This window comes from Scardinius erythrophthalmus (genome assembly GCF_964197995.2).
Source record: "Scardinius erythrophthalmus genome assembly, chromosome: 3".
Lineage (NCBI taxonomy): Eukaryota > Metazoa > Chordata > Actinopteri > Cypriniformes > Leuciscidae > Scardinius > Scardinius erythrophthalmus.
Genome location: NC_138223.1, coordinates 59371070 through 59394261, shown reverse-complemented (window position 1 = coordinate 59394261; position 23192 = coordinate 59371070).

Below are 23192 nucleotides of genomic sequence, written 5' to 3'. Positions count from 1 at the left end.
TTACAGATGGAGAAAACAGCCAGAACACAACACTCACAAGACACTCCAATCTACTGCAATGACATCTTTAAAGCCTCTCCTGAACCAGGACACGAGGAGAAAGAGCAGATCAAGACTGTTCTCACTAAAGGCATCGCTGGAATCGGGAAAACCGTCTCTGTGCAGAAGTTCATTCTGGACTGGACCGAGGGAAAAGACAATCAGGATGTAGATTTCATGTTTGTGCTTCCATTTCGAGAGCTGAACTTGATCCGAGATGATCAGTACAGTCTTCACAGACTTCTGCTGGACTTTCATCCTGAACTTCAAGATCTGGACTCAAAGATTTATGAGGAGTGTAAAGTTGTGTTCATCTTTGATGGTCTGGATGAAAGCAGAATCACAATGATGTTTTCAGACGCTCAGGAAGTTTCTGATGTGACTGAGACTTCATCAGTGGGTGTGTTGATATCAAAGCTCATGAAAGGAGATCTGCTTCCCTCGGCTCTCATCTGGATCACCTCCAGACCAGCAGCAGCCAATCAGATCCCCTCCAAATACATCAACCGTCTGACAGAGATTCAGGGGTTCAATGATCCTCAGAAGGAGGAATATTTCAGGAAGAGAATCAGTGATGAGTATCAAGCCAGCAGAATCATCTCACACATCAGAAGAGCAAGAAGCCTCGACATCATGTGCCACATACCCGTCTTCTGCTGGATCACCTCCACTGTGCTTCAGAAGCTCCTGGAAGAAGATCTGAGTGCAGAAATCCCTCAAACTCTGACTGAAATGTACATCCACTTCCTGCTGATTCAGATCAACATGAGGAATCAGAAGTATGAAGAGAGAGATCCAGAGAAACTCCTGCAGTCTAACAGAGAAGTGATTGTGAAACTTGCTGAAGTGGCTTTCCATCAGCTGATGAAGGGCAATGTGATGTTCTATGAGGAGGACCTGATTGAGAGCGGCATCACTGACGTCTCAGTGCATTCTGGGATTTTCACTGAGATTTTTAAGGAGGAATCTGTGATTCATCAGAGGAAAGTCTACAGCTTCATTCATCTGAGCGTTCAGGAGTTTCTCGCTGCTTTCTATGTGTTTTACTGCTATGTAATGAAGAACAAGGAACCACTGCAGCTTCTGGATGAATTCAGGTCTGATAAAGTCTCTCTGTATGATCTACTAACATCAGCAGTAAATAAAGCACTCAAGAGTGAGAATGGACATCTGGATCTGTTTCTGCGGTTCCTGCTGAGCGTCTCACTGGAGTCCAATCAGAGACTCTTACAGGATCAACTGACACACACAGAGAACAGCTCAGAGAGCATCAGGAGAATCACACAGCACATTAAAGAGAAGATCAAAGATAATCAGAATATTAATCGTCTCTCAGCTGATCAATCCATCAATCTGTTCCTCTGTCTGTTGGAAGTCAAAGATCAGACTCTGTCCAGAGAGATTCAGGAGTTTGTGAAATCAGACAAACACTCAGAGAAGAAACTCTCTCCTGCTCACTGCTCAACAATCTCCTACATGATTCAGATCTCAGAGGAGGTGCTGGATGAACTGGACCTCAAGAAATACAACACATTAGCTGAGGGTATAAGAAGACTGGTACCAGCTGTGGTCAACTGCAGAAAAGCTCTGTGAGTGTTTAATCATTAATAGCTAAAGAATAATTTTTAATAATGCATCTTACATCTTTACAGGGGTCATGACATGGAGTTTTTACATTATTTATTATATTCCCTGAGGTTCACTTATACTAGGGGAGCCAAACTCAGTTCCCTAGAGCACAGATTTTCAAACCCTGCATCGCCAGGATGATTAAAGGAAAATGAAGTTACATTTAAAATAAATTACAAATAATAATTTGTTTTTATAAAATCATAGTCTATAGGGCTGTATAAAAGGAATAAATATGCTAAATATATTTGACTTATATAATTAACAGATTAACAAAAGAAAAGAAAAAACTGTGTGACAGTATTCTGCTGAGTTTGGTTTATTTTTGTGAAGCGCTCCACAAACAAATTGACGGTAAGGAAACCGAGACGACAGAAAACACATCCTGTTTGTTTTATTTATTTTACAAAGCCACAGTGTTCTGGTTTATTATGAGTGTACACAAATAAAATTAAATACTTAGCAGTTTCGAATAGAGATGCGCCGATCCGATACTCAGTATCGGTATCCAAATCCGATATTGTGCGTATACTATTCTGTGTCTTTGTTAAGCCTCACAAAAGCTACAAAAACATTATAAAGAACTGTCAACTTTTCGTGCACTATGTTATAAGTGTTCTAAAGCCACTCCATAGTTTAACGAGACGTAGAATTGAATACTGAAGTCGTTAAATTTAAGTAAGTGCTTCCGTCCGCTGCGGCTGTCAGTCATTCTCCATTCAGCACTCAAACAGCGCGTCACGTTCGGTTACGGCAGTCAACATGATGAAACTCTCTCCAAGATGATTCAATGTTACTATTGTTATACTTGATCTGTAGATAAAGGTCTATGGTTTCGCATAAAATGACTATCTTTCTGGAGTTTATTGCTGTTCATGTAACTTTCTCTCGGGTGTCTTTTAGATCACCACACTGGAGTAACTGATATTTTTCAGGCAGAGTAACTGATATTTTTAAACTGTTCCAAAGAAAAGGCTCAATAAACTATTACATTGATATAATACCGGAACTACGCATCAATATCTCTTCCCTTTTTGCTTTGAGGTTTTCAATGTGAAGCGCTGTGACTCAATTTTGTTTCAAGAGCATCATTCTGCGCACGGGATACGCATAAGCGCTTTGTGCCGCTCTGTATTGGAGCCTTTCATATTATAATACTTTTGGGCAATGAAAGACTATTATTAGCCTTTTTTGTTCTGTCCTATCTATTATATGTTGCTGCCTCATTATAAAGCTGTGCTATATATTTAAAGAAATGTCTTTTCATTTTATAGTATATATTAGAAATGAACTGTTTTTCATGAATGTATTTTAAAACAATACAAAGAGCAGTGAGTAACATTTTAACAGATTTAGTGCTGCACTTTTTCACTTGAGAGATAATTTACAGTCTGCCGTTCATAATGTCGATGTGTGTTTGTAGATGGTCTGACTGTGTATGTCTGTAGGTTGTCTCTCTATATGGGGACAGAGGAAGGCTGTGGTTATGTGTCTTCAGCTCTGAGTTCAAACCCATCACACCTGAGAGAGCTGGACCTGACGAACAATGACCTGCTGGATTCAGGAGTGAAGATTATTTCTGAAGGCCTGAAGAGGCCAAACTGTAAGCTGCAGATTCTGAGGTATTTAAGAATATATAAGAGATTTACCACACCAACACAGAAAAGATACAAGGGGACTGCTATTGTATTTCTGGGGAGTGTCAGAAATTAACTCAGTTTTGGCAAGGGATTGAAGGAAATTTGGAGGCTGTTTTTGAGGTGACGATTCCTTGTAATTGTGAATGTTTATATCTGGCTAATATTTCTTTTGATGGGTGGAATAACATTGATAAGAAACTGATTCTTCTGGCAGCCAGTAAAAAAGTAATTACAAAGAAATGGCTAAAACCAGAGCCACTTACAGTTGATGATTGGATTGACAAATTGCACTATATTTGTGTGATGGAAAAGATTTCCTTTTCCTTAAGAACCCAGATACAATAAATTTGTTCAATATGGAAAAAAATTATTGATTATATAAAACCAATTCACACTGACTTTTTTTGAAGCATAATGGTCTTTTAAAAAAAAAAAAAATTATAAGTAATAGCTCCCCTTGTTCTTGTGTAAATCACAAAACATCTGTATAATAAGCTTGAGTATTTAATTTCCATGACCATTGGCAGACATGATGGGTTATAATGCTGTCTCTGTATTGACGTTGTTGGAGCCGTATTTACCAGAAATATGAACTTGTAGAGATTAAATTTGATTTATTTATTATGTATTACAAAACATTATGATTTAAATGTACAAGGGAATTTTATGTTTAATGTTTAATACTTGGACTAACCTGGTCAAGTAAATTAATTGGCTCCTCCTCCTTGACACGTCACTACGGTGCGTGAGGGCAGGTGTTAATAATTGAGTAGAATTGTTTGGCAGAGACAGGTTAGAGTGTGGAGAGCGACAGTTTCTTCAGTCGCATGAATCGAATGCTATGGTATCGCTTTTCACACTGATAGCATTTTCTTGGATGTTTATTTTGTATTTTTTGTTTTAAAAAGTAAACCGGAGATTGTGATCAATAAAGACGGCTTTTGTTGTTATGACCGCATTTCCGTGCGTGCTTTATGGACGTGTATAGGAAGAGACTCCTCCTCTAACCTCAAGGGTCTAAAGAAAGTTTGAAAAGGATATTAGCCTTCACAGACGTACAGTGAGGAAAATAAGTATTTGAACACCCTGCTATTTTGCAAGTTCTCCCACTTGGAAATCATGGAGGGGTCTGAAATTGTCATCGTAGGTGCATGTCCACTGTGAGAGACATAATCAAAAAAAAAAAAAATCCAGAAATCACAATATATGATTTTTAACTATTTATTTGTATGATACAGCTGCAAATAAGTATTTGAACACCTGTCTATCAGCTAGAATTCTGACCATCAAAGACCTGTTAGTCTGCCTTTAAAATGTCCACCTCCACTCCATTTATTATCCTAAATTAGATGCACCTGTTTGAGGTCGTTAGCTGCATAAAGACACCTGTCCACCCCATACAATCAGTAAGAATCCAACTACTAACATGGCCAAGACCAAAGAGCTGTCCAATGACACTAGAGACAAAATTGTACACCTCCACAAGGCTGGAAAGGGCTACGGGGAAATTGCCAAGCAGCTTGGTGAAAAAAGGTCCACTGTTGGAGCAATCATTAGAAAATGGAAGAAGCTAAACATGACTGTCAATCTCCCTCGGACTGGGGCTCCATGCAAGATCTCACCTCGTGGGGTCTCAATGATCCTAAGAAAGGTGAGAAATCAGCCCAGAACTACACGGGAGGAGCTGGTCAATGACCTGAAAAGAGCTGGGACCACCGTTTCCAAGGTTACTGTTGGTAATACACTAAGATGTCATGGTTTGAAATCATGCATGGCACGGAAGGTTCCCCTGCTTAAACCAGCACATGTCAAGGCCCGTCTTAAGTTTGCCAATGACCATTTGGATGATCCAGAGGAGTCATGGGAGAAAGTCATGTGGTCAGATGAGACCAAAATAGAACTTTTTGGTCATAATTCCACTAAACGTGTTTGGAGGAAGAAGAATGATGAGTACCATCCCAAGAACACCATCCCTACTGTGAAGCATGGGGGTGGTAACATCATGCTTTGGGGGTGTTTTTCTGCACATGGGACAGGGCGACTGCACTGTATTAAGGAGAGGATGACCGGGGCCATGTATTGCGAGATTTTGGGGAACAACCTCCTTCCCTCAGTTAGAGCATTGAAGATGGGTCGAGGCTGGGTCTTCCAACATGACAATGACCCGAAGCACACAGCCAGGATAACCAAGGAGTGGCTCTGTAAGAAGCATATCCAGGTTCTGGCGTGGCCTAGCCAGTCTCCAGACCTAAACCCAATAGAGAATCTTTGGAGGGAGCTCAAACTCCGTGTTTCTCAGCGACAGCCCAGAAACCTGACTGATCTAGAGAAGATCTGTGTGGAGGAGTGGGTCAAAATCCCTCCTGCAGTGTGTGCAAACCTGGTGAAAAATTACAGGAAACGTTTGACCTCTGTAATTGCAAACAAAGGCTACTGTACCAACTATTAACATTGATTTTCTCAGGTGTTCAAATACTTATTTGCAGCTGTATCATACAAATAAATAGTTAAAAAATCATACATTGTGATTTCTGGATTTTTTTTTTTAGATTATGTCTCTCACAGTGGACATGCACCTACGATGACAATTTCAGACCCCTCCATGATTTCTAAGTGGGAGAACTTGCAAAATAGCAGGGTGTTCAAATACTTATTTTCCTCACTGTATATGTTTTTGTTTTATTGTAAATAAGCATTTCTGCCTTGATAAATGTAGATATTTGTCCTCTGAAATTGAAAAAGGAACATATAAGAGATTATTTACAGTCTGACAGTCATGTGTGTTTTTGTAGATGATCTGACTGTGTGTGTCTGTAGGTTGTCTGGCTGTATGGTGACAAAGGAAGGCTGTGGTTATGTGTCCTCAGCTCTGAGTTCAAACCCATCACACCTGATAGAGCTGGATCTGAGCTACAATCACCCAGGATATTCAGGAGTCAAGCTGCTCTCTGACAGACTGAAGGATCCAAACTGCTCATTGCAGATACTCAAGTATGTGAGACAAGCAAGCCTCGTTTACACTGCAGGTCTTAATGCCCAATTCTGATTTGTTGTCTATATCCTATTTCTTGACCGTCCGTTTACACTGTTTACGTCCGTTCTTTCAATTGAGACCCGATTCATGTATTCACATTTGTCATACTATCTGAAACGTTGCGCATGCTTAAAGGGGGTTCTTGCACAGATGGACAAACGTGAAATATGCTTGATGCTAGCTTTGCGAAATACCATATTTTCCAGACTATAAGTCGCACTTTTTTTAATAGTTTGGCTGGTCCTGTGACTTATAGTCAGGTGCGACTTATATATCAAAATGAATTCATTCTGACTGACATGAACCAAGAGAAAACATTACCATCTACAGCCGCGAGAGTACAGATGCTGCTCCTGTAGTCTAGCCCTGAAAAAATTTACTGAAAACAACATTAAAACTGTTAACTGAAACATTAACCTAAAGACAACTGAGAAAGATTGAACACAAACAAAATTCCCTAAAAAGAAAAAAGTCTCCATGTTTTCGGTGCTGATGCGGTGGTGACGCGTTCATGTAACATGTAAGGGTGGCGGTGCCAATAAAGCATCTAAAAGCTGTCGCAGAGAACCCGGCAAAAGTAATGATTATGAATATGTCAAATATAGCAAGGAGACATTTTAATTGTTTATTAATAAACAAGTGTTTTCTGTGTCAGTGTCGGCTGCAAAGATGAAGTTGACGATGCTGACTCGCGATCTTCGCAGTAGTGAACGCCCCAGAGAGAAATGCACATTTCATACAGATTAAATAAGCAGAGAGCAGAGCAGTCTTTTTTCTTTTGTTTTGAATTGTTCTGTTTAAAAGTAGACATTTCAAGCTTTCTATGTCTCAGGTCTGTGAGGCAAGTAGGCTACCGTATATGCTGAGTTTCGGTTCATTTATGAGATGAGCTCCAGTTCACACGTCTCTGCCTTCTCACACCGCAACACAGGTTCGTGGATCTGTGTGTCGCGATTTCAGTTTCATATCGCATATCGTTACAGCCCTAGTTAATGTGTTACGTTAACATACCTATTCAGCCTGTTGTTCTGTGTGCTATTGTGTAGTAGAATAACTTGCCTTTCCAGATTAAATGTCTGTTCTTGGTCTTAGATTTTGTGAAATAAATGTCTAAATAAATGTGACTTATTGTCCAGTGCGACTTATATATGTTTTTTTCCTCTTCATGACGCATTTTTTGACTGATGTAACTTATACTCCGGAGCGACTTATAGTCCGGAGAATACGGAAGCCTATGAGAAGTTTGCCAACTATCGCCATGATTTTGAGGTGGAGGAGGACGAAAAGGGCCATCATTGCAGCCTGCAATGTGCAAATGTGACCCGTCACGGAAACCAGAGACACAAGTCGGCAGCACAAATTTCTAGCAAAATGAGAAAGAAGCGTTTTTTTTTCAAAATTGGTGATTTTCGTTTTTTTTTTGCAGAATCTGTTAGTTGAGATCACGGAGAAGCCTCTCCATGTTTGAGATAGCAGTATTGGTATATTTAAAAGCGTACATTTTGAGGTTGAAATCGGCTTGTTTTTCGGAGATTCTAGCACGCAGTAGGTGCGTGTCATTGTCGGTGTGTATTTCCATACTGAATAAGCCGGCTTTTGTTTCTTTTGTTATTGCCCCCGACCTCCAAGGGAACAGCGTGGCTACTTATTATGCAGCGCTCTGGCCGGCTCTATCTGATTTCAAAATTCAATGAAGATGGACGCAAATAACATTACAATGTCCAGCAATCGATTTAACCTGTTAACCGTTGCCAGTGCGCGGGCGCACTGAAGCGTTTTTTTTTTATATATAGTTCAAAGTTCCTATCAGATTTAATGTTATACCTTGACAAACTATACATCATTAAAAAGATATAAGACTCAAGTTTCAGTATTTGACCAGTTATTTCTTAATTTGTGTCAGGAGTTATGAAATGAAAAAATGAGTCGATACCTTTGATATGAATTATGCGCGTCAGCCGCTTTCATTCATAAAAAACTCCCGTGCTGTCGTCATGACAGCGATACACAAAACAACGTCCTTCAGGGCTTTTAGCTCAAAAATGTGCATATTTGGAGAAATATTGATAGATTCTCATAGATTTACATCAGATTTCTATAGACAGGAATACTATTTATTGAATTTATACCCAAATGCGTCGATGTAATCATTATGAGCGCTTAGATACTCTGATACTGTGTTTTCAATTCATACCAATAGCCTGAGGGCGCTACTATGCACAATAATAGTCCATATAAGGAACATGAAGAAGAGCCATGATCATGTGACATTCCAGGACGTCACTGATACACACAAAGCTAACAAGAGATCGCTGTAACATGCAGATACAGACGTTTTGAAGACAATAAACATGTTTGCAATGATATTTGAGTTACCTGTGTTTTTCAAGCCATGCCAGGTATTTCCATAATAATAGATTATATTTATAATGTAATGTATAAGTAATTTTCTGTCTGATTTTTTTTATCTGAAGCCAAATTAGATCACAGAAGATTATTTAAAATACTCACTTGCGTTATAAAGTAAGTTTGGAGCACAAACATGGTTTTAATCTCATAAATTGTTGTGTATTGATGGTGTGCTAAGCTAACATGCTAGCTAGCCCTAGGTGCACCTGCCACCTAGAAGTTATACTTTTATGATTTTTTGAATGCTTACTGAAATGTTTCTTTATTCAAGAAATGCATTTGATACAGTTTAAAATGTGAGGTGAACTTTGAGAAAAGAAATTAGGGACTGAAACCCTATGAATAGCCTGTGAATAGCCAGTCGTTAGTAACTATAATGCAGACAAAATAAATGCATATTTAGAGCCATAACCAGGCTGGAGAGGTGTGAATGTGTGCAGGGGGAGACTGAGACTAAATGGGGCTCGTCTGCACCACAAAACAATAGAGACAATATACTGGATAGATGTTTAGAAGATGGCAATAAACATCAGTTGCATTTTAGAGTCAAATCAAAATAAAGTAATTTGACATGGTCTTGAAAAACATTTAACTAAATACAGAGTTTTGGACTTATTATCTTCAGATTTTAAACATAAAATGTTTAGACATGTGGCTTTAGCTGTAGTGCATTTCTAGATTGCTACAGTGCCAACTTCAATTTTATTTTCATAAGGATGTTTCATAAAAATTAATTTCTAATAACTTTAAAAAACTTTGAAGCTATTTATAACATTTTTTTTCATTATGACAATAATTAATTCTACATTTACAATAAACTGCCAGGTGTCAGCTTTCAAATGAGATCATACTTGTGCTTTTAGTACAAAGGGTTCATAAACTGTATCTGTTTCAGTTTGGGTATGTCATTTCTGGGGATTTTTCAAAAGTGGGGTTGCAGCTTAACCCTCTATGGTACGGTGTTGCCTCCAGGCAACATAGTCTATTTTAGCTTTTTATAATAAAAACTTAATAAAATTTAATTGGTCAATGCTCTCTAAGGGGAGGGGAACTCAAATACTAACCGTTGAAAATGCAAAAGAGTGGTCACATGACCCACAGGGGTCCATTTTGGTCCCTTTTTCAGCACACGTGCACATGTCACATGGCTCCATATTTTCTCCACTGAAAAGGGCATTTTTCACTAATTTCTGTCCAGATAATCAGTTACAAAAAATCTGAGTCACCTTCATTGGTAAGTAAAGAAGTATTTTCAAAAACTTTACATTGTATATCATCAAATATTTCATAGGAAATTACATAAAACTGCATGTTGCCTCGAGGCAACATTGTACCATAATGGAATCACATAAGGCCATACAAGGCATACTAGGTTTGAATACTTGAAAGTATATTTTATTTGTAAGGAAAGAAGTTTGAATTATCTAAATGTATTTGCATTTTTGCAAACTGAAAACTCAGCATGGTTCGACGGGACATTTGGCCACTATAGTGGGAAATCGGACAAATAGTGGGTTCGTGGGACGAGGGCGTGGCTTGGGACTGGTCAGGGGGGTCAACGGGACATTTGGCCACTATAGTGGCAATCGGACAAATAGTGGGTTCATGGGACGGGGGCGTGGCTTGGGACCGGTCAGGGGGGTCAACATGACATTTGGCCACTATAGTGGGCAATCGGACAAATAGTTGGTTCGTGGGACGGGGGCGTGGCTTGGGACCGGTCAGGGGGGTCAACGGGACATTTGGCCACTATAGTGGGTAATCGGACAAATAGTTGGTTCGTGGGATGGGGCGTGGCTTGTAAGTGGTCAGCAGGGGTCGAGGGGATATTTGGCCACTATTGTGGGTAATCGGACAAATAGTGGGTCCGTGAGACGGGGGCGTGGCTTGTGATTGGTCAGCGGGGGTCGACGGGACATTTGGCCACTATAGTGGGCAATCGGACAAATAGTGGGTTAGTGGGACAGGGGCGAGTGGCGCCAAACTGAGGATGAAGGTGGCACTACTTCTGGGGGTCTCGGATAATCGGGGGGCTCCTGTCAGGCCCCTGGGGGGGGGGTCAGGCCCCCTCTGACCCCACACTGGTCATTAGGTCGGCCAGGGAGGTCTTCCACATGTTTGATCTTGCTGTTGTTGAGGCCTGGCTCCTCTACCGGAGAGACAGCAGAGTTAGGATGAGGTTCATATTAGGATGAGGTTATGGTGATTGTTAATGTTTTAACCTTGAAACAACACCGATTGTAATGTTTTGATATGATAACTTGATGATATGATGGTTTGTAGTTATTGCGTTCCACGATGGTACAATGTTGCCTGAGGGCAACAGTCGGATAATAAATGTTACTTTTTATTAAATATGAAATGTGTAATTCATTAAAAACTTGATAAATATGTTTGTTCAAGTGTTTAGTTAAAGAAATTAATGTTTTCAATAAATATATAAATTTTTTCTTCATGAAAATGTCAAATGTTTAAATTTGTCCATTGTGGTACAATATTATTAAAAAAATTATGATAATGTTTATTGATATTGTTATAGTGTCCATTTTTAAGCAGGAAAAACATAACATACAATTTTTTCCTCACTGATATCATATAGGGTTAACAGGTTAAATAGTAGGTTACATGGGGTTTAATTTGTCGTTTAATGAGATGTAGCCTAATACATGTTGTCAGTGCCAATACATAGATCCACCTATGAAACCAATGTGTATCTTAATGGTCCAGTGGTAGAGCTTTCGCCAGCTGTATCAGAAATTCTGAGTTCAAATCTGCCCTCGTACAGGTTTTTTTTTCTCGTATAGTTTTTTTCTCTCATCAAAACTATTATGTTCATCAGTGGTTTTATATCATGCAGGGACACGCAAACGTTTGCATTATGTTTTGTGATTTCAACAGAACGAATAGAGAGTATCCGCAACGCAACGGATTGAAGCGCGCGTCGAGTGAAGACAGTGCGGTGTGTGCGCGAGCCACACAAGAAAACACTGTATCTGCGCCACTGATCGCAGCGGCAACGAGCACTTTGATCACTTGATTTAAAAAAAACACATTTCAGCGCTAGTATCTTATTTAAAAAACGAACGAAATGAATGCTCTGCCAGTTAACTGGAGATGTTTTATTTATTTGTAGAATTAGTACATTCGTGTCGCGAGATGTTTTAAAAAAGTGGTGGGAACATGTCCCATCCATCCCACCCGCAAATTACGCCTATGCCTATTTCCATAGTTTATTGCTTATTATTTATCATTAGCAAAAGTTTGTTTCATGTTGCACGAGTAGGCTACACCGAAGAAAATTCCTAGTCTGTGAAACCTTTCATTGACAATGGCAATAAAATCTATTCTGATTCTGATTCATACTTGGATTCATAGCCTACTTATACTGTATATATACATATATATATATATATATATATATATATATATATATGTGTATATATCTCATAGCACACAAGTTAAAAAGAAAGATTAGTTAGAAAGATAGATTAGAAAGAAAGATTAGTTAGAAAGAAAGAAAGACAGATTAGTTAGAAAGCAAGAAAGAAAGATAGAAAGAAAGATTAGTTAGAAAGAAAGAAAAGTTAGAAAGAAAGAAAGAAAGAAAGAAAGAAAGAAAGAAAGAAAGAAAGAAAGAAAGAAAGAAAGAAAAATTAGTTAGACAGAAAGAAAGAAAGAAAGATTAGGTATAAAGAAAGAAAGAAAGAAAGAAAGAAAGAAAGATTAGGTATAAAGAAAGATTAGGTATAAAGAAAGAAAGAAAGAAAGAAAGATTAGGTATAAAGAAAGAATGAAAGAAAAAAGAAAGAAAGATTAGGTAGAAAGAAACTATGAAAGAAAAAAGAAAGAAATATTAGGTAGAAAGAAAGAAAGAAAGAAAGAAAGAAAGAAAGAAAGATGGATTAGTTAGAAAGAAAGAAAGAAAGATGGCTTAGTTAACCCTCTGGGGTCTGAGGTGTTTTTGGGGCCCTTGAGATGTTTTGACATGACCTGACATTTGTGCTTATTTCAGCTACTTACAACATACTATTGGCCAACATGTAATTTTGTTGTATTCAGCACAAACTCTGCTACAATAATATGTGAACAAAATGGATGTACATGTTTGCATTTTATAGAAAAAAAAATATTATGCGTGGTTAGTATGTTTTGGGAAAAACATTGTCACTGCAATAAGGCCATTTAACACACACTGAATAGTTGTCCACAAGACTTTGGAATTACTATTCTTGTAGGCTAGAATGTTTTCTACAAAATGAGGTGAAAATCATTCTGACCACTCTTTCACAAACAACAATATAACGATTTTAATTTTGCATGTCAGTTTTTGTGTCAGCACTGCTGTATGCGTGGGCCATGAATATTAATGTGATTCACACCAGGGGTGTGACTAAAGACACTCCCCCCATGGCTAATGGGCCATCAAGGTGCTGTGAGGCAGCCTGAACAAAGAATGATGAACTAAGAATGATTCACTGATGAATAAAAAGTTAAAAAGAACAGCAATTATTCAAAATAGAAATCTTTTCTAACAATGGAAAGACTTAAAGTTATTACTATCACTTAATATATCCTTTCCAAAAAAGAAAGAAAAAAAGACCAAACTCTTGTTTTTTTATAAAAAAATATTTTTATTCAAAGGATCCTGAAAAAACTATTACAGGTTATTAAAAAATATATTAAGCAGCACAACGGTTTCCAACACTGATTTAAAAATCATTGCCATTTTCTGTGACACACCACAGAGCTCTGTTATAAGTTGCTCCATAAACTCTTTATGGGACAAGTTACCATGTAGCTCTTTGTGCACAATGAAAGAGTTGGTGGAAGCAATGTCCAAGAAGTGTAGAAAAATCTTACTGTAGCCTACCACTTCATGGTTTTGTGCTGTGTTGTGTAGTACTGTAACAGCTGATCAGACAGGTCCAGACCCCCCATGTGTTTGTTGTATGCAGTCACAGGTGCAGGACATGGAAATTTCTTTGTCCTCCATGTATCTTGTGTTTTCACCCTCCTCTGCGCAGTGTCTCCTGTATAAGCAGGATGGATGTTTTTTGTTATTTCACACAAGAATAGGTAGGCTACTTTTATATTATGACGATGTAAACACAATTAGGCTACATTTCATCTGTAAAATATTACGTCTATGCACTTACTCAGTATGATTTCTCGATCGCACTGAGAACTGAAGGACACCTGTGTGCCCCTCTGCGAGGTGCTGGAGAAGGAGAGCGTGAAGCAGACACATTCCTAAAAAACAACAACAAAATAAAACTGTTAGCATACATTATTCAAAGTAAACTGATGAGCAAGTGATGGTTATGGACGAACAATGTATAGTTGATGGGCCATAGAACAGAGAAATATCTATTTATGGGCCATAGACCGTGAGTATTGATGGGTATCCGCACGCATTTAGTGACGCATGCAATGAACGGATTGTTCGCGAACGACACGCATCACTACATTTTAAACATTTACACCTGTATTCAGAAACATCTGTGCATAAGGCAGTATTGAAGTGTGTCATAGGCTAACCAAAACCGAGCATTTATATAAAAATATAATGTAGACAGTATCACATATTTTACCGGAGGCTGAAATATATTTGCACTAAATCACATTATATAACCTAAGCAGATATTCGCACATTATGCATAAGGAAGTATTTTAGCATTATAATCAGTGTCATAAGCTAATCAAAACTGTGTGAAATATATACGAAGTATATACATTTAGCACTGAAAGGTTGCCTACCAGTCTAGTTCACATTTCAACATGTTTCTGTATATTTATAGATGCATGTACGATATTAGGCTTAGTTCATGTTTTTACTCCAAACTCATTTCATAACATACATTTTAATTTGGCACGACCAGTTTAACATGTCTTACCTTAAAAATCTCCTCATCTTCAAATCGCGTTCTTCTGAGGTAAATCCAAGGTAAACAGCACAGCACAAACACAGTCTTCCAAACTCGATGAAAAGCAGAGAGAAGTAAGTTCCCGAAGTCTCTGGTTCTTTGTTTTGAGGTGATGAGGGCGTTTACAGGTCTGCGTTCTGCCGCGTGGATCATTTGCATGGGTGTGGTCACATTATAGTTAATTAGGACGCATTTGAGAAACTGTACATGCTGCTGCTTTCTTACGGATTACTTAAACAGAGAGTATTTGTTTTTTATATAATTTACATACTTTAAAAATAGAGACTCCAAGCGTTGTATAGACATGTGTTTCAAGTCTGTGTGGCAAACATTCGCTGAGTTACAGGTCATTTTCTGTCGCGTTTCACAATGAGTTTCTCATTGAGAGAGACGGCAGAACGCGCATCATGTTTATTTTCTTTATTTTATGAAAAACACAACATTTTGTTTTTATTATGAGTGTACACAAATAAAAGAAGACATTTAACAGTTTTTAAATATGTATAACACTTGCATTTATGACAAAAATCGACAGAGTTATTTGAGTCAATAAGAACAAAAGTGAGCTGGTATCGCCGGCGATACCGCTGACCCCAGGGGGTTAAAGAAAGAAAGATGGATTAGTTAGATAAAAATAAAGAAATATGGATTAGTTAGTTAGAAAGAAAAAAAGATGGATTAGTTAAAAAGAAAGAAAGATTAGTTAAAAAGAAAGATATATTAGTTAGAAAGAAAGAATGAATGGTGGATTAGTTAGTTAGAAAGAAAGAAAGATGGATTAGTTAAAAAGAAAGAAAGAAAGAAAGAAAGAAGCATTAGTTATAAAGAAAGAAAGATAGATTAGTTAGAAAGAAAGATAGATTAGATAGAAGGATAAATAGATAGATTAGTTAGAAAGAAAGAAAGAAAGAAAGAAAGAGAGAGATTGATTAGTTAGAATGAAAGAAAGATAGATTAGTTAGAAAGAAAGATGGATTAGTTCGAAAAAAGAAAGATGGATTGGTTAGTTAGAAAGAATGAAAGATGGATTAGTTAGAAAGAAAGAAAGATGGATTAGTTAGAAAGAAAGAAAGAAAGAAAGAAAGAAAGAAAGAAAGAAAGAAAGATGGATTAGTTAAAAAGAAAGATAGATTAGTTAGAAAGAAAGATAGATTAGTTAGAATGAAAGAAAGAAAGAAAGATAGATTCGTTAGAAAGAAAGAAAGAAAGATATATTAGTTAGAAAGAAAGAAAGATAGATAAGTTAGAAAGAAAGAAAGAAAGAAAGAAAGAAAGTAAGAAAGAAAGATAGATAGATAAGTTAGAACGATATATAGATTAGTTAGAAAGATATATAGATTAGTTAGAAAGAAAGATAAATTAGTTAGTTAAGAAAGATTTATTAGTTAGAAAGAAAGAAAGATAGATAAGTTAGTTAGAAAGATAGATAGATTAGTTATAAAGAAAAATATAATTTATTTAGAAATATAGATAGATTAGTTAGAAAAGAAAGATAGATAAGTTAGTTAGAAAGATAGTTAGATAGATTAGTTATAAAGAAAGAAAGATAGATAAGTTAGTTAGAAAGATAGATAGATTAGTTGGAAAGAAAGAAAGAAACATAGATAAGTTAGTTAGAAAGAAAGATAGATAAGTTAGTTAGAAAGATAGATAGATTGTTTATAAAGAAAGAAAGATAGATAAGTTAGTAAGAAAGATAGATAGATTCATTAAAAAGAAAGAAAGATAAGATAGATAAATTTAAAGAAAGAAAGAAAGAAAGAAAGAAAGAAAAGTTAGTTATAAAGATAATAAGTTATAAAGAAAGAAAGATAGATAAGTTAGTTATAAAGATAGATAGATTAGTTAGAAAGAAAGAAAGAAAGAAAGAAAGAAAGATAGATATGTTAGTTAGAAAGATAGATAGATTAGTTAGAAAGAAAGAAAGATAGATAAGTTAGTTAGAAAGAAAGATAGATAAGTTAGTTATAAAAAAGATAGATTAGTTAGAAAGATAGATAGATTGTTAGAAAGAAAGATACGTTAGTTAGAAAGAAAGAAAAAAAGAAAGATAATTTAGTTAGAAAGATTGATAGATTAGTTAGAAAGAAAGATAAGTTTGTTAGAAAGATAGATAGTTAGAAAGATAGATAGATTAGTTAGAAAAAAAGAAAGATAAGTTAGTTAGAAAGATAGATAAGTTAGTTAGAAAGATAGATAGATTAGTTAGAAATAAATAAATAACGAGAGATAAGTTAGTTAGAAAGAAATATAGATAAGTTAGTTAGAAAGAAAGATAGTGTTAGATAGATAGATAGATAGATTAGTTAGACAGATAGATAGATAAATTAGTTAGAAAGAAAGAAATATAGATAAGTTAGTTAGATAGATTAGAAAGAAAGAAAGAAAGAAAGATAGATAAGTTAGAAAGATATATAGATTAGTTAGAAAGAAAGAAAGATAAATTATTTAGTTATGAAGAAAGATTTATTAGTTAGAAAGAAAGAAAGAAAGATAGATAAGTTAGTTAGAAAGATAGATAGATTAGTTAGAAAGAAAAATATAATTTATTTAGAAATACAGATAGATTAGTTAGAAAAGAAAGATAGATAAGTTAGTTAGAAAGATAGTTAGATAGATTAGTTATAAAGAAAGAAAGATAGATAAGTTAGTTAGATAGATAGATTAGTAAGAAAGAAAGATAGATAAGTTAGTTAGAAAGATAGATAGATTAGTTGGAAAGAAAGAAAGAAACATATAGATAAGTTAGTTAGAAAGAAAGATAGATACGTTAGTTAGAAAAATAGATTGTTTAGAAAGAAAGAAAGATAGATAAGTTAGTAAGAAAGATAGATAGATTAATTAAAAATAAAGAAAGATAAGATAGATAAATAGAAAGAAAGAAAGAAAGAAAGAAAAGTTAATTATAAAGATAGATTAGTTATAAAGAAAGAAAGATAGATAAGTTAGTTATAAAGATAGATAGATTAGTTAGAAAGAAAGAAAGATAGATAAGTTAGTTAGAAAGAAAGATAGATAAGTTAGTTATAAAAAAGATACGTTAGTTAGAAAGATAGATAAGTTAAAGGGCACCTATTATGCAAAATTCACTTTTACATGGTGTTTGAACATAAATGTGTGTTGGCAGTGTGTGAGCAAAACCACCCTAGAATGATAAAAATCCACCCAGTGTTTTTTTTACAATCTCAATAAATCATAAGCACTGTCTCAGAATGAGCTGTTCTCAGATTTGGCGCAATGTGACGTAGAATTGAGCAGGCCCCTCCCACGACTGTTGAGTGACACTTCAGTTTGAGCCTAGACCCACCCTGAGTGAGCTGAACACAGAGTCCGCCATTGTTCGACGCTTGAGCAGCTATAGACAAGAATGTCTCCTAAGCAATTGAGGTGTGTTGTTGATGGATGTAAGAATGAACATAGCAGTCTTCATTTACTCTCGTTGTTACTCGAGGATGGACCAGTACTGTTTGTGATCAAGCTTACACTCTCCGGAGCGACAGGACTAACGTTACTGACCACGGAAGAAATGAAAGTGCGAGCGCGCTCTTTATGACAGCTCTTCGAGTCATTTTACGGATATAAGGTTTACCAGTTTATTTAGCACCCACTGAAAAGGTGTGTATATTTGTTTACTGTTAGTTGTAACGAGTGTTTTGTGCACTTCGCTGTGTTTGTTGTTGATAATGAAAGGGAGAGAGAGAGAGAGAGAGTTTATGGATAAGACTTTAATGCGCACTCCTTATATTATGTTTATTCAACTCTTACAGAGATTCTCTGGAGTAAAACAAACGCTCATCTTTTGTGTGATGTACAATAAACTTCACTGAACTCGTCAGTATATTTTGGTCATCATTCGGATGGGTTTTGCTACAGCAGGCTTGTATTAGTGGATAAAAACAGATGACAAATATGTTATAACCATAATTAAACTAAACTATACCTGTTCTATGTCCATACAGCATATATTCTCTGGCTCTGTGGGCATTATTGTCCGACTCCGAGTCGAAATGAACACCGCAACTGAGAGTTTCTGTTCTGATATTATCAGATGAGATTGTCCTGACTCTGAGCGCGAGCTCGTGAGGCTCCGCCCCCTGTGCCGTGCAGCAGCAGTTAATTTGCATTTAAAGGGCACACACTAAAACAGCGCGTTTTTCTGAGCCCCAAAAAATTACAATTTAAACATGCTGTAAAAAAGGATCTGTTGGGTATTTTGAGCTAAAACTTCACATACATACTCTGGGGGCATCAGAGACTTATTTTAAATCTTGTGAAAAGAGTCATAATAGGTGCCCTTTAAAGAAAGAAAGAAAGAAAGAAAGAAAGAAAGAAAGAAAGAAAGAAAGAAAGAAAGAAAGAAAGAAAGAAAAGTTAGTTATAAAGATAGATAGATTAGTTAGAAAGAAAAATATAGATAAGTTAGTTAGAAAGAAAGATAGATAAGTAAGTTAGTTAGAAAGATAGATAAGTTAGTTAGAAAGATAGATAAGTTAGTTAGAAAGATAGATTATTTAGAAAGAAAGATAGATAGATAGATAGATAGATAGGTTAGTTAGAACGAAAGATAGATAAGTTAGTTAGAAAGAAAGATAGATAGATAGATAGATAGATAGATAGATAGATAGATAGATAGATAGATACAGTGAGGAAAATAAGTATTTGAACACCCTGCTATTTTGCAAGTTCTCCCACTTGGAAATCATGGAGGGGTCTGAAATTGTCATCGTAGGTGCATGTCCACTGTGAGAGACATAATCTAAAAAAAAAAATCCATAATTCACAATATAAGATTTTTAAACTATTTATTTGTATGATACAGCTGCAAATAAGTATTTGAACACCTGTCTATCAGCTAGAATTCTGACCATCAAAGACCTGTTAGTCTGCCTTTAAAATGTCCACCTCCACTCCATTTATTATCTTAAATTTGATGCACCTGTTTGAGGTCGTTAGCTGCATAAAGACACCTGTCCACCCCATACAATCAGTAAGAATCCAACTACTAACATGGCCAAGACCAAAGAGCTGTCCAAAGACACTAGAGACAAAATTGTACACCTCCACAAGGCTGGAAAGGGCTACGGGGAAATTGCCAAGCAGCTTGGTGAAAAAAGGTCCACTGTTGGAGCAATCATTAGAAAATGGAAGAAGCTAAACATGACTGTCAATCTCCCTCGGACTGGGGCTCCATGCAAGATCTCACCTCGTGGGGTCTCATTGATCCTAAGAAAGGTGAGAAATCAGCCCAGAACTACACGGGAGGAGCTGGTCAATGACCTGAAAAGAGCTGGGACCACCGTTTCCAAGGTTATTGTTGGTAATAAACTAAGACGTCATGGTTTGAAATCATGCATGGCACGGAAGGTTCCCCTGCTTAACCCTCTGAGGTCGACAAACGCGCAGGCGCGTTTTGCTGGATTTTCTCCACATTGTAGCACTATAAACTTAAATTACTCCGTCATTTATGGTCATACAGAAAAAAGAAATATAAAAAAAGAATCTGTGATATTTCTCCTTTTGTATGTGTCCACTTACAATCAAATCAAAACCTTGTGCTTTTGTAAAATAAAGAAAATAAACAGGGTGTGCGTTCTGCCTCTCCGTCGCGGTGAACTTTTTTTTCTTGAGCACGTCTATAAACTGAAACAAAACTCAGCGAATACTTGTCACACATTTATGAGCCATATATCTTTATAAACATTTAAGTGTGTACTTTTAAATGATCGGATTCAAAACAAAAACAAATATTCTCTGTTTAAGTAATTTGTATAAAACCAACAAGATGTCCAGCTTCTCAAACGCTTGCTCATTACAGTTTATTTGGCCACGCCCACTCGCGCAAAAGATATTCACATGCAAATCTCCACATGGAACGCGGACTCGCTCATTACCTCAACAACAAAACACTTCACTTCACTTTTCGTCGAGTTTGAAAGACGTGCCTGAGCTTACATTGGATTTAGGCTACCTCAGAAGAAGAAGAACGCGATTTGAAGACAAGAAAGATGTAAGGTAAGAAATTCTTACATATTAGTTTGTTATTGTTGCATAAATGTCACGTTGCAGTTGAACTGTTGCTAGATATATGGGGAATATTATAATATTTAGACCCGTGTTTACTGTTACTGTGTTTGTGGATATCTGCTCAAACGTAGATGTATATGGTAACCATAATGTTTTATATTTGAGCGCGATCGCGTTTGAATGTTTAATATTTTGCTGTGTGATCGTGTTTGAATGTACTGTATCATATTTTGGATGAAAGCAAAAAGCACCAAACGGCTTCATGTTTATATTATTATCTCATTTCATATCATCATAACGGATGGAAACATTTGAAGTAACATGATAATCTATATATTTTTCTCTAGCTTAGTTGTTACTGAAATCTTTTGGAAGATTTATACTGCTATAGGTTATTTATTGTTATTATTATTTTATCCGGCACTGCGCATATACCTTATGCCTACAAGGCACAACAAACCTGCTGTTCATTATATTATATATTGTTGGAAACATTTGTGTGTGTGTGTATTCTGTGAATTTTAAAAAGCAATTTTAACCAGAAAAATCTAATATTTATTTCCAAAATTGTGCAGGCCTTTCTCTTGATATCAGTATGTTCACTTTTTTTTTTTTCAGGGCCCAGATGCCACTGAGGACTTCAACATTCACATGAGTCTCTGTACGTGAACACGGTAAAGTGAAAATCTTGGAAATGAAAGGTATGTACAATGTTTTTAGGAATGGCACAAAGGTCTCTGTCTTTGAAGTGCTTTTTTGGCATTTGTTGTGTATCTTTGGATTATGTTGTGTTGTAAATAAATCCAAACAATTTAAAAGCCATTCTTTTTTAAATCTCCTCATTTACAGTATTGTGCAAGGTTGCTCAGAATGATAGGCCCTGATAGCTCCTAATAGGGCCGTTAGGGGAGGTTCTTTGTCTTTCTCAGGTGTGAAGAGCTTACATATTAATGAGCTCCCGCATAAAGCTTTTTCACACAAAACACGTCGTAAAATTTTTAAATCAATATATTGTCTTATCTGAATGAGCTGTCAGGGTGATTTTCACATAGTTTTGCAGCAAATATTCTAGGCTACGTCATACAATTTTCAAAAGTCTTGTGAAGAAATAATCAGTATGGACTTCATGGCCTTATTTCAGTGAGAATTTTTTTTTGTATTTTCACAAACCACGCATAAATGTCATTATCTCAAAACTACAAACTTTTACATACATGCTGCTGATACATTATTGTAGCAGAGTTTGTGCTGAATACAGTGTAATTAGACTTTAGCCATGAAAATGTCACAAGTAACAGAAATAACCAGAAATGTCAGAGCATGTCAGAACACCTCCAGGGCCCAGAAAACAGCTCAGACCTCAGAGGGTTAAACCAGCACATGTCAAGGCCCGTCTTAAGTTTGCCAATGACCATTTGGATGATCCAGAGGAGTCATGGGAGAAAGTCATGTGGTCAGATGAGACCAAAATATAACTTTTTGGTCATAATTCCACTAAACGTGTTTGGAGGAAGAAGAATGATGAGTACCATCCCAAGAACACCATCCCTACTGTGAAGCATGGGGGTGGTAGCATCATGCTTTGGGGGTGTTTTTCTGCACATGGGACAGGGCGACTGCACTGTATTAAGGAGAGGATGACCGGGGCCATGTATTGCGAGATTTTGGGGAACAACCTCCTTCCCTCAGTTAGAGCATTGAAGATGGGTCGAGGCTGGGTCTTCCAACATGACAATGACCCGAAGCACACAGCCAGGATAACCAAGGAGTGGCTCTGTAAGAAGCATATCCAGGTTCTGGCGTGGCCTAGCCAGTCTCCAGACCTAAACCCAATAGAGAATCTTTGGAGGGAGCTCAAACTCCGTGTTTCTCAGCGACAGCCCAGAAACCTGACTGATCTAGAGAAGATCTGTGTGGAGGAGTGGGCCAAAATCCCTCCTGCAGTGTGTGCAAACCTGGTGAAAAACTACAGGAAACGTTTGACCTCTGTAATTGCAAACAAAGGCTACTGTACCAACTATTAACATTGATTTTCTCAGGTGTTCAAATACTTATTTGCAGCTGTATCATACAAATAAATAGTTAAAAAATCATACATTGTGATTTCTGGATTTTTTTTTTTTAGATTATGTCTCTCACAGTGGACATGCACCTACGATGACAATTTCAGACCCCTCCATGATTTCTAAGTGGGAGAACTTGCAAAATAGCAGGGTGTTCAAATACTTATTTTCCTCACTGTAGATAGATAGATAGATAGATAGATAGATAGATAGATAGATAGATAGATAGATAGATGTGTTGGATCTGTGTGTCGCGATTTCGGTTTCATATCGCATATCGTTACAGCCCTAGTTAATGTGTTACGTTAACATACCGGACACCTATTCAACCTGTTGTTCTGTGTGCTATTGTGTAGTAGAATAACTTGCCTTTCCAGATTAAATATCTGTTCTTGGTCTTTAATTTTGTGAAATAAATGTCTAAATATAT